General features: G+C 42.4%; 1 protein-coding gene across 2 annotated transcripts in view; it reads right to left on the bottom strand.

The window, feature by feature from the left end:
* LOC118091662 (uncharacterized) overlaps positions 1 to 10,501 on the bottom strand; it is a 71,204-nt gene extending 60,703 nt beyond the window's left edge. Inside the window, exon 1 of one of the 2 annotated variants that reach the window (XM_035128831.3) lies at positions 10,354 to 10,501. The gene's annotated coding sequence lies outside the window, so the exon portion shown is untranslated. The remainder of the gene's footprint in view (positions 1 to 10,353) is intronic. The other variant, XM_088662368.1, reaches the window with a different exon arrangement.
* Positions 10,502 to 12,319: the final 1,818 nt, after the last annotated feature.

The following is a 12,319-nucleotide window of genomic DNA, read 5'->3' as shown; positions in this document are numbered from 1 at the left end:
CAGAATCTCCAGAATGTGGACCTTAAGGTCCTCCGCGGGGCATACCAGTAGTAATACAGTAGTTAATAAATTTCACATCTAATGGCATCTCTCTGTGTGTTTCTCCTCGGAATTGACCCAAACCCCTAAGCACCAATGCTATGCCTGTGTTCAGCATTTACCAATATTCCACTCATCTGCACTGCAGTCATGCATGCATCTGTCTGTCAGCGCAGGGCAGGCAAAGCAGGAGCAAAGTCAGCACAATGTGTCAGTCCTGTGTATGGGTTTTTCCCCCCTCCTGGCACTTCCACATCAATACTAAAACAGCAAATCAGGAGTGTAGGAAGCTCTTCGTGAGATATGCGCCAAGCGTTGCTAAGACATAAGAATCCGCATGCTCTGTTAAGTAAACAAATTGCTCATTCAGAAGATGATGCTTTACCAAAATTACTCACTGAAAATCCTTTACAAGCCAAGTGAGGTACTATAAGCATCAGCATTCATTAGGAGGGCTGTTATTATGTCTTGTATTGATTTCAAAAGGCAAAGGTTGGACAAGTCAACCTGTCACTCAGTAAAGGTACTCGATTTGGGAAAATGCCCAAAGTTCTGGACCTCATGAAATCATTTTACACACCCTTTAACAAACTGTCTTCAACTTCAGGTTTTATATTTCAATGCACTGTTTCTGCAGTGGCTGAGTTTGTGATTATGGCACAAAAGTAAATGATACCCTTAGATGGAGTATTTGCACTGTCACAGCCCAAGTCTTACTACCAAAGACTTACAGGAAGACATAATATGGCAGGAAACATGGATTTTGGCATCCTAAGAATTTCAATATGTTTGTTATCAAAGAAAACACATAGCTTTGTTTTTGCAGAGAGAAACTTCTATTATGCACTGGCAGCATCTGCCAAAGGCAAGCTGACCGATGGGAACTTTGCAGGTACTGCTACAGGTTATAAGGATCCAGAATAACATTCAGACTGCTTGGTTGTTGTAATAAATTTTACAAATTATGTGTGTGATTTTTATGCCATTATGCAAATTTATCAACATCTGTGTACAACTACACCCAGCATTTGGGTTTTTCTAGTACAGAGTATCTGAAGACACAAGGACAGAAACCTGAGATGGAAAGGGCACCAGAAACCTCTTTTAGCAGGAAAAGGTACCAGGGCCAGCCCTACCATTAGCCAGAGTCAGGTGATCACATCAGGCAGCAGATGCTCGAGGTCTTATCAGTGGCAGCCCCCAGCCACAAGCTCCTCTGTTTGAAAGCAGAGTTGTATATGGCACACGGTCTATCCTGCACCTTTTAAACTAGTCTGCTTCTCTTTGGTGTGGTGTGTGACACTGGCCTATTGCCAGTTCTGAAGTAAAAAAAGGTAACTGCCCAGTCAGCTTCCTTCTTGTACTTTGCCTCAGGCAGCAAAATGTTTTGAGCTGGCCCTGATGGGCACTTCCAAACAGAAATAAAATGCCAGCATAGCACTAGCTCATTCTAAATAAGCTAGATCTAGTCTAAGCGGCTGCCCAATATAGTTTGCCACTCGAGGACAAACACATTGGCAGTTGACTCTTATGTCAACACTGGCATTCTACGCCACACCCAGGATAGCTCAGTTGGTGCTGAGTAGCTTGCATAGCACACACAGATCAGCCCTCCACAATTTGCCACCACTCCTTGCTTCCCCAAACTATCTGTCACCTGAGGCAGCGACCTCACTCTGCCTAATGGCAAAGCTGACTCTAATTTCCACAAATGTGATAACATTGCACTTCTGCTCAGAAGATTTCACCTGCCCAACCCCTTTCCATTGAAGAAGAGCTCTTGCCACTGCTGAGTTCCTCTCTCAGAAAAAAGGGCACATGTGTATAAACTAGTTTTAGAGCACACTATTAATATTTTAATTAAATTCACTCACAGTGCAATCCTATATACGTCAGCTCTGAAGCATGTCCCATTGCATTCAGCGGGGCTTGCTTCCAGGTAAGTTGGTACAAGACTGTAGCCTCAGTTGCCAAAACACAACATTGTAAAGTCTTCTGGGCTTTGCAAGGACAGAGGGCGTAAATGCTTTAGGAAGAGGAGGAGGAAAGAAAATACTCCATGGTTTCATAATCAGAAGCTCCATTTCAATTAACTAAATTATGGGACTGTAAATAAAATAATCCAGTCAATAATATGAGTCCATCATGTTGCATTAGCATCACAGGCTAAGTGAGTGATAACAGGGCACAGAATTAATCGGATGTGACAGGAAGCTGCAACTGCACCACCCTGATGAAGGCCCCCAAGCAGTATCCTTTTCCAGAAAGCCACTCAGCTTTGAAACAACAACCTGGCCTGCAAAATCATGACCTTAACTAACATATGCAAGTGATTGCCAATACTTTAATTGGGGGGGGGGGTAGGAAACTCAAATGGCTTTTGGACTTTGTCAGTTCCAATCCCTGCTCCTGATGTGGACACCATTTCTGTCTTTAAAAATGTTATTATGCAGTTTACTGCTTACAGAATGGTGAGTTCATAAGAACATAAGGCTCATCCAGCCCAGAATCCTGTTCTCAAAGCAGCCAATGGGAAGCCCACAAGCAGGACCCGAGTGCAGTATCATTCTCCCACATGACCCCAGCGACTGGTCATCTTGACTAGTAGCCATTCATATCCTTATCCTCCATGTCTAATCAACTTTTATAGCCATCTCTACATCTTGTGGCACTGAATTCCAGAGTTTAAACACTTCCTTCTGTCAGTTCTGCATCTCCTAACATTTAGCTCCAATGGGTGATCTCAGGAATGTGGCTTCTATCCACTTTCTCAACAGAACTTTATACACCTGTATTATGCCCGCACTAGCTACACGCCATTTTATCCATACTGAAAAGCCCCAAACACCGTAATATTCCCTCACAGAGTAGTTGCTCTAGCTCAGGCATAGGCAAGCTCCAGCTCTCCAGATGTTTGGGACTACAATTCCCATAATCCCCGACCACCAGTCCTGTTAGCTAGGGATGATGGGAATTATAGTCCCAAACATTTGGAGGGCTGGAGTTTGCCTATGCCTTCTCTAGCTGCTTGATCATTTTGGTTGACTTTTTCCTGCACCTTTTCCCAGCTCTATGATGTCCTTTTTCAGGCATGGCCAGCAGAACGGAGGACAGTACACCAAGTGCAGCTGCACCATAGATATGGTAATGGCAGCTTCATTTTGCAATCCCTTTTCTAATTATCCCTAATGTGAAAAACTTGCCTTTTTCACAGCTACGACGCACTGGGACAACATTTTCATTGTGCCATCCACCACAACCCCAAGATCTCTTTCCTGCTCAGTCAAAAATAGGTCAGTTCTCATGAGCATATATGGGAAGTTAGGGATTTTTGCCCCAACGTGCATCACTTTGCACTTAACATTGACTTTGCTACCCACAGGTGATTGTGCAGGCAAATATATTGCTGGCTCCATATTAAACCATAGTCTTTAAACTACCTGACTGGCAAAAAAAGTACCATCAGGTAGTGCCTTTGCCTCCAGAAAAAATTCAGTGAGGACATAGATGCTTTATTCTGATAGAACATGCTGGCCTCTTTCAGACGTAATCTAAACTGTGGTTTCATGTTTTACAAGTGGCTGCATCAGAGAAGAGGCAGGGGAAGAGGGGCACACAAGCCCAAGGCTCACTGATGTAATGCTAAGCCAAGTCTAACATTACATCTGAACCAGATCATTGTGAAGGCAAGACCTAGTGAAATTCACACTAGGAAAGGTTTACAAATCTGAGCACTAGAAAAGGCTGCCAATATATCTTTTTGTTCCTGTGCATGCAATTTCTATTATATTATACAGAATTTTATTAACTTAATTTGATTTATTTGCTTAATAAAATTTGAATATCACTTAGCTCTGAAAAAAACCCTCTCAGCAATTCACAAATATAAAACACACTGTATCTGAAGAAGTGTGCATGCACATGAAAGCTCATACCAATGACAAACTTAGTTGGTCTCTAAGGTGCTACTGGAAGGAATTTTTTATATTTTTTATTTTGTTTCGACTACGTCAGACCAACACAGCTATCTACCTGTAAATAAAACACACATTAAGACTATTACCAAAAAATGTTAAAAACAAGTTTAAAAAAACAGAATGAATTAAATAAACAGTTAAAAGCATAGATTATAAGCATACATAATAAACTAAAATTACAGATTAAAATATACGTCAACTTTACATGTCCTATGTATTAATGTAACAAAATAACTGAATGGTTTGCAATGACTTCATCATGACCAAAATTAATATTTTCTTAGACACTGTATAGTTCTGTGCATATGCATTAATTACCGTAGAATTTGTGTAATTATTTGCCTAGCTTTCCATCAGAAAGCTGACATGCATCTATTGATTTGACACAACTGTCTACATAAAATACCTACTAGGAAGTATGTATCATTTAACTTAGTGAGACTTGTTTCACAGTAAAAATGCAAAGGTTCCTTTAATATAATTATAGGGTCCAGATCGTGAGAAGTAACGGTATCACTCTATTCTGCTTTGTTCCATTCTCACCGAGGACACCAGTTCTGGGGCACCATAGTTTTAAAAGTGTATCAACAAACTGGAAAATGTCAAAAGAAGGGCGAAAGTGATGGTGAGTTGTCTGGAGACCAAATCCTACAAGGAAAGGCTGAAAAAGTTGGGTATGTTCGGCCAGGAAGAGACTATATATATAAAAAAATATGATCATATTTTTCAACTGTAGAAGGATTGTAATATAGTTTATAGGCCACATTTATTTTCTCTTGCTGCAGGTGGTAGGACCCAAACCAATGCATTCAAATTTCAAAGCAAAGGATTTACAAAACCTTAGAAAGAGCTTTCCAAAAGGATCAGTTTTTCAACCATGGGGCAGGCTGGCTTGAAAAGTAGTGTCCTTCATCAGAGGTGACCCTTGAGTTCCTTTTCAAATGATTCTGTGAGCGCAATTTAATAACATATTAATATAATGTTTAATATTATATTAACATATTTAATATAATGTTTTGATGCACATCATTTGATTTACTGCTTTAAAATGTTCAACTATATAATGAAGTAGGTCCTCCCTCAACATACAATGGGCATATGGAATTGTCGTTAAAGGAGCTTGGTTTTTTAAAACAAACAAACAAACAACTGAACAAACAAACACCTTTCACAATGAAGCAGGCTTGAACACAAAAAAAGAACTGACAAAACTTGTTTCGCATATTTCTGTACCTTTTTCTTCTTCTTGTTTCCCCCTATTTGTGCTGACCTGTTGCCATTAGTGATTTCATATATATTTAAGACAATGGTCACCTGATCTTTGGAATCAATGAGAATTTAAAAAAAAAAAAAGATTAATAGAAAACCTTAGGCTTGCACAATGTAACAGAGGTCAGCTATTCATTTGTTTCCTCCAAAGAAGGGCCCATGGAAGTTCTTGTTCCTCAAAGGTCTACAATGCACACTGCAGTGTGTTACTGCAGAAAACTGCCTGCAGAGCAACCCGAACCCAAGGGCAAACTATATATGACGTGAAATGCATATAAGATTCAGCACGCAAATTTTAAAGACTTTGAAAATTAGGTTGGGGGAAGAATCAATACCACCGTGCATGAGTAGGGTTTTTTCCCTTAATAATAATAAAACAAACCCCTTTTCCCTGTGTGCCACAGTCTGCAGAAACTATCCCTATCCCCAAAGCTGATATTAGTCTTGGGAAAGAAGCTTTTATTTAAGTGAAAATTAAAAACTAATATAGATGTTACAAGGTTAAGAAATTAAGGAAAATTACAAGTTTTCCAACCAAACAGATCTGGAGAAAGATTTCATTCCGACTCCATATATGGTAGTCAGATCCTAGTGATCAAAAGCTTTCATTGAGACTGTGTATCAACGATCACCTCTGTTGCATAATGACCGTTCCCCAAATAAAAGGGGAGGCGCATAGAACGGGGTCTTGTGTCATCATTCTGCTTGGGGGGCTGCCTGGGGGCTTTGGGGGACTCCGCTTGACTGCGCAATAAAATCTATTGCCCCCTTACAGTACTGCAATTCTTGATAGTATGAAGAGTTGATTTAGCATCAGTAGCTTGATAATTTTACCAACACAAGTAGGAAGGCAAAAGCCTTATTGAAGGGTGTAAGAAGCCTGTTCGGTGTTTTCCTAATTACAGCCTTTTCCTCTTGGGCTGCATAATTAAAAGGCAGTAGGAAATTCAAACCAGATTACAAGCAATTAATAGTCTAGGCAATTTCACACACACAACCAAATAAAGCTACAGTCGTCCATCCCCCGCACACATTTTTAGAAGAGTAGATGAATGCATAATCAGAGAGATATTCTTCAGGAGTGGGACAAAGTGAAGATCTCTCTCCAATACAGTAAATACTCTCAGACCAAAATGTATGCATCTGTTGTAGCCATGCTGATCATATCATACTTCTGGGGGTTTGTTTTCGCTTTTCTAAAGTACAGCTTTAAGAATGATGAAAACCTGCAAAATGTCCTCAATATCATTGTATCCACTGATGGCTTTGGTTATATGCTTGGTGGCAAACCAGGGTCTGCATCTGAACTGGGCATAAAAGTTGTGGGGTACAGAATAATGTTTAGTCTATGGCCCCAATAATTGGTAACCCACCTGTTCTTATCTGCATAAATTAGTCATCCAGTTAGCTATGCTTTATAAGGTGGCAAACTCTTTAGCTTGGCTTGCTCTGAATCACTCTTCTTTCAAACATTCTGTGCATCTCATTCACATTAACATCTCCCATGTTGATTTCTCAGTTTCCCATCACTTTGCTTTGGGGAAAAGATCTTAGTATGTTTTTCCTACATCAGCATATGCTTCCTCCAGCACACATATTGCACTTCCCATTTCCATCTGTACGTGAGATGCCCCTGTCAGCAAGCCACATTGAAAACAATGGTCCTAAAAGCTCCACAGCAGACCAAGTACAGTGGTACCTCTGGTTACAAACTTAATTCATTCTGGAGGTCCGTTCTTAACCTGAAACCATTCTTAACCTGAGGTACCACTTTAGCTAGTGGGGCCTCCCGCTGCCGCCGCCACATGCTTTCTGTTCTCATCCTGGGGAAAAGTTCTTAACCCGAGGCACTACCTCTGGGTTAGCAGAGTCTGCAACCTGAAGTGTTTGTAACCTGAGGTTTTTGTAACCCGGGGTACCAGTGTATTATTAGAAAATTGTGTTCACATTTTATAATTGGCATGTGCACTTGTATTTGTGCTGGCCTGTGCTCAGGGCCGTCTCAAGCCAGTCAGCCGCCGTGGCGCGCAGATCGTTCTGGTGCCCCTGCCCTGGTGGGCGGGCGCAGTGCGTAGCATGGCTTCCGTGTGGCTTTGCCGCGCAGCGCCCTCCTGCCGGCACTCATTCTTGGCAAAAAAAGGGGGGAGGACAGCTACCAAGGATGACCTCATTGTTATCATCTGACACAAGTGAAAAAGTCTTTCACATCATCTGCTACCAAATTCTTCCAATTGGTGATGCCAAGGATTTAACTTGAGACCTTCTGCATGCTAAGCATGTGCTCTCACTGAGCTATGGTACCTGCATTGGGAACAACAGCTGAGCTCTGTGCAAGTGCAATGCCCATTCCAGAGAACTTCTTGCTATCCTGTGCCATGCATTGTGTTATATCTAAAAGCAGTATCACCAAAGATACAATTGGTACAAAGCATGATTGTTATTGAAGTTGTTACTAACGCCGCTTATTTGGCAGTTTACCATGTCAAGTCTTTCACAGGGCTCCCCACAACCCCATGAGGTAGGCAAGGCTGAGTGATTCCTATGCAACAAATAGCACAGTGAAGGTGAGAATCTAGGACTTGCCTCCAAATCACCCCCACAAGTCCATTTTTGACATGATATTTGAATTTAGGCTCTCCTTGACTTTTTGTTCCCCTCTTTTATGAGTGCCACAGCAAATAAATGCAAAGAACACCCAATTGTGAATTAGATTTCTGCTGTGTAATTATAATTGAAGAGGTGTAGATTTGGCTTTGGCTGGTTATTTATAGATTCACGTTGGAATTCTATTTATACTTGACATTTTCCAATAATCCAATGAAATAACTCCCCACCAGCATTCAAACAGATGACCTTGCCAATGCCTTCTGCGGCTTCAAATCCATATGTATAAAAGAAAGAGGGGAATATATTATGAATCAGAGTGGTGAAAGGAAAAATGAGTCACATCCTCCTGATTCAAAGGGTGAGATGCTAAGCAGCTCTCTTTTCTTTCTTTTATAAAAAACACTTAAACTCCCGTTACAAGAAGTATGAAATCAGCTATCCCAGATGGGGAAACAATCATCCAGAAATGTACGCATTTTCTGCCCCGCTGCTCTGAGAACGCTTAGCATTTTTGCCTACTACAGATGCTGAGCTATCTCAATAATTGACTGGAAAGTGTTTGGATTTCCCTTAAATCTTTATAACAGCAGGGAAATCCTATTTTTCAATATATCCAACAGGAACTGTGCTTTTTGCATCGGTGAGTGCAGTATGGATTATCATGTACGTACTTAAACAACCCTTGCATGCAAATTTCCACAGGGAGGTGAAAATTCATCCTTTGTATAGTATCTTCGTTTCGCCTCTAGGTTGTTTTTTTTTAAATTCATACTTTCATTCAGTCTATCATTAATGTTAGAAATCATTATTAATAAGAGGGCAATAGGTACAACAAAAAGGCATGGTGAGTCGTCCTCAGACTGTAGGAACAGTCTGTTGAGCATCAGACACAGCCAGAAAAGGAGTGAATGCATTTTGGAAGCAATGCCTTGCCTCTGCAATGTGACAATTCCGATATGGATGCAGCTAGGTAACAAACCTAGTAGCAAAAGGATTGGTTCTGTACCAGAGCAGATCCTCTGATAATGTAAGATGTGGTTTCTATTTATTTAATGATGTTCTTGACTTGCTATTTCAAGGGGGTGGGGGATGACCAGAACACAGGCAAATAAGAGAAGGCACTGCCTGCTTACTAACCTCTTGTATCTCTCCCTTTCACTCTACGCAGCCATTTGCCTTTGTAGCAAAGCCTATGCTACAGCCCTGCAAGCTTGGGTCAGTACAGCCAGGTTTGCTTTGGAAACCAGTTCCTTCCACGCAGTCTTTCTGAACAAAGCTATTCCTTTAATAACCCACAAACTTCCACAAATCTGTCTTCTTATGACACCTAGCCCTACTGATGAAATCTCTACCAGACAAGGTATGGCACAATGAGGATTTCTAAATAATAATAATAATAATAATAATAATAAGCTATAAGTGCATAAAAGGTGGAGATACAAACACATGGAAAGGAGAAATGGATGCTAATTTTTAACGAGCAAGAAAAACATTCTGAGAACTAACTCAAGCAGACTCTTAAATTGAATACTAAATGTCTGGTTTATGCAAGGTGGCAGCTTTTTCTTTTCCAGAAATCATTCTTAAAACCATGGCAGAGTCAAGCAGAAACAACCGGTGCATGATTGTGGAATCCCTAACTGACAAGTGGTTGCTGCAGCTTTGGTTCTGAGGCACCCCTTCCTCTTACACACGGTGGCCCTTATTTTAAATGGTTGTATTCTTTTTTCAGAACACCGCAATCCCATAAACCACCATGGATAGCCGGAACTCCAAGGAGCCCCATGCACAGTTCTCTGGTGTAGCCTATTATTATTATTATTATTATTATTATTATTATTATTATTATTATTATTATTATTAAAATAAAATGAATCAGACACCTTTCACACAACGGGCACAAAACCGTTAGTATCTACATACAGAACTTAACCCTGCAAAGCACTCGACGAACAGCCTTCAAGCCCAAGTGGGAAGTTTCTTCGCCTTCACGCCTTCTTCCACAACCCAGCCCACCCCCACCCCCTCTGCCAGTTCAGCTTCCTCGCTCCCCCTTCGGAAGAAACTCCGTCCCCAACTTTCATGCCGTTTTTGATCTGCAAACCTTCACGCACCAAACAACCGTCGCTTGGCTGGGTGGGTGGGTGGGTGGGAAATCCGCAAGAGCCGGGATGCGCCTTATTGATTGTGTGCAGTGCGCGCACAATAGAAGCAAGGAAGGAAGCTGCATGCACACACACACACACGCACACGCACACACGCACACAAAATAAAGGCAACAACCACAACCCCAAACGGGGAAGGAGTGCCCATCCATGCCACAATCTAGCAGCTCCCCCGCTTCCATTTTGGCAAGTTCCCCTCACCCTTTCTCGCCTTGCATTCCCACCCCCGCCCCACGCCCCCCACACACGGCTTTTGTTCCCCTGCTGTCCCCTGCTGAGCCTCCCGGTTCCTTTACCTGGAGCGCTTCGGCTAGGATGTTTCGTCTCGCCGCTTTTGTTGCGCCCGCTCTCCGTCTTCGGCTCCAGGCGCTGCAGCACCTTGCGCGGCGGATAAGCGAGCCCTCCTCTTCCCTCTCCTCCTCCTCCTCCTCCCCTGCCGAGCTTGTTGCAGGCTGGCGGGCAGCCTCTGGTTTAGTCCGTCGCCACAGCAACCCCCGGCAAGAGGCGCGCGAGAGAGGAGCAGCGGCCGCGCTGATTGGGCAGCTGCGGTATATATGCAAAAGAGGCGAGGGGGGCCGGGCCTGTGAAGGAGCTTCTTCGCCGGGGCGTGTCTTAGGCGAGCGTGAGGGATGCACCTGCTGGGATCTCACGGAGCTCAGCTGCTATTCCAGAGGGGGAAGCGGGCGGGGAAGGAAGGGGTACTTCCAAGGCAGCAGGAGAGGGCAAGGTTGCTCGAAAGGGGCTTCTCTGAGCCAAGTGCTCATTTCACTCCCGACGCATTTCCCCTCTGGAAGCAGGTTTATGTCCACGGAGTTAACGCCAGACAAAAGATTTAGGGATATCTGATCTCGCGCAGAGAATGCCCTTCTTGAATATTTCCAGAGGAGGGGCTGTGTTGGTCTGTTGCAGCGGGGAACGAGGAACAGTCTCGTGGCACCTCAGAGACTTCAACAAATTGACTGTGGCAAGAGGATAGCCTAAGCATTCATGGGTTACAGATGGAGTGGTCCACAAAAAACTTGTGCCAACGCCAGAATACATTTGTGAGTCTTTTAAGGTGCCACAAGACCCTTTGTGTATCATTCTCAAAGTTGAAGGTGCTACCACTGCTGTTTATGGATGCTTTTGGGACTTGGGAGTCCCAAAGGGGCAAGGTCATATGGGATTTTCAGGAGGGACCGGATGAGCTGACATTCGGGGAAGAGAACTGCCAAAAGGTTAGACTTAGGTCAAGGTTTAGTCCTATTTTCCATATCAGCTTCCAGTTTTGCAAAACAAAAACAAAAACAAGATACCTGAATATAGTGCAATTATTATTACTGTATTAAGCTTGTGTACTGCCCTTCATCCAAAGATCACAGGGCGGTTCACAATAGGCCAAAGGGAGCAATGTAATCCCCAAATAGGGTACAAATTCTGACTAAACAAAAGAAGTTTCTGACAAAGCTGTTTGACAGTGGCCTAGACTACTTTGGAAGGTAGTAGACTCTTCTTCATTGGAGGTTTTTAAATAGTGGTTGGATGGCCATCTGTCAGGGATTCTTTAGCTGTCATTTCTGCAGGGGTTGAACTAGATGGCCATTGGGGTTCCTTCCAATTCTACAATTCTGATTCTTAGTGTCATCATCTCCACACAAAAAATCTGCACATGCAGTTCTTTGCATAGTCTTTTGACCCGTCCTGACCCAAGTGGTGTTTCGCAATTGATAACACTATACTTTATTTGACCCCTGGGAGTAAAATGATACTGTGTTTTTAAAACATTGTATTTTATAATGCCTGATTTACTACGGGGCTGTCCAAAAACAAGGCACTGTTGCCCAGTAAGAATAATATTTTATTTATGCATCCATTCTACCCCATTTACAAGACTCGAGATGGATTAGAGTGTCAGAACAGCATGTGTTAAACACCTGTTGAAAACAGAATATGTGTTTTTTAATGGAGCAATGTGACTTGTCCAGTTTGCTGTCAGTGCAAAGGCAGTTATCACAACATCTAATTTATCCTTCATTTCTTTGAATATATATAAATACACCTAATTCTGTTTCCTGGAAAAACAACAACACCAGTAGTTTCTCAGTAAGCTTTGTGCATTTATTCACACAAATAGCTGAGAAAGGATCTTTTGGGCTTGGAACCTACTGACATCAGTTTGACAGCCCACTGAGATATGTTAAAATAAGCTGCTGCCTGCTAACTTTGCTTTTCAGGGAGCCCTTTGTCACCACAGATCTCTAGTTACTGGAGGTCTGAATTTAA

The sequence above is a fragment of the Zootoca vivipara genome, chromosome 1, assembly GCF_965207765.1.
Source record: "Zootoca vivipara chromosome 1, rZooViv2.hap1.1, whole genome shotgun sequence".
NCBI lineage: Eukaryota > Metazoa > Chordata > Lepidosauria > Squamata > Lacertidae > Zootoca > Zootoca vivipara.
The sequence above is the reverse complement of the archived record's forward strand: the minus strand, read 5'-3'. Positions and strand labels throughout refer to the sequence as shown.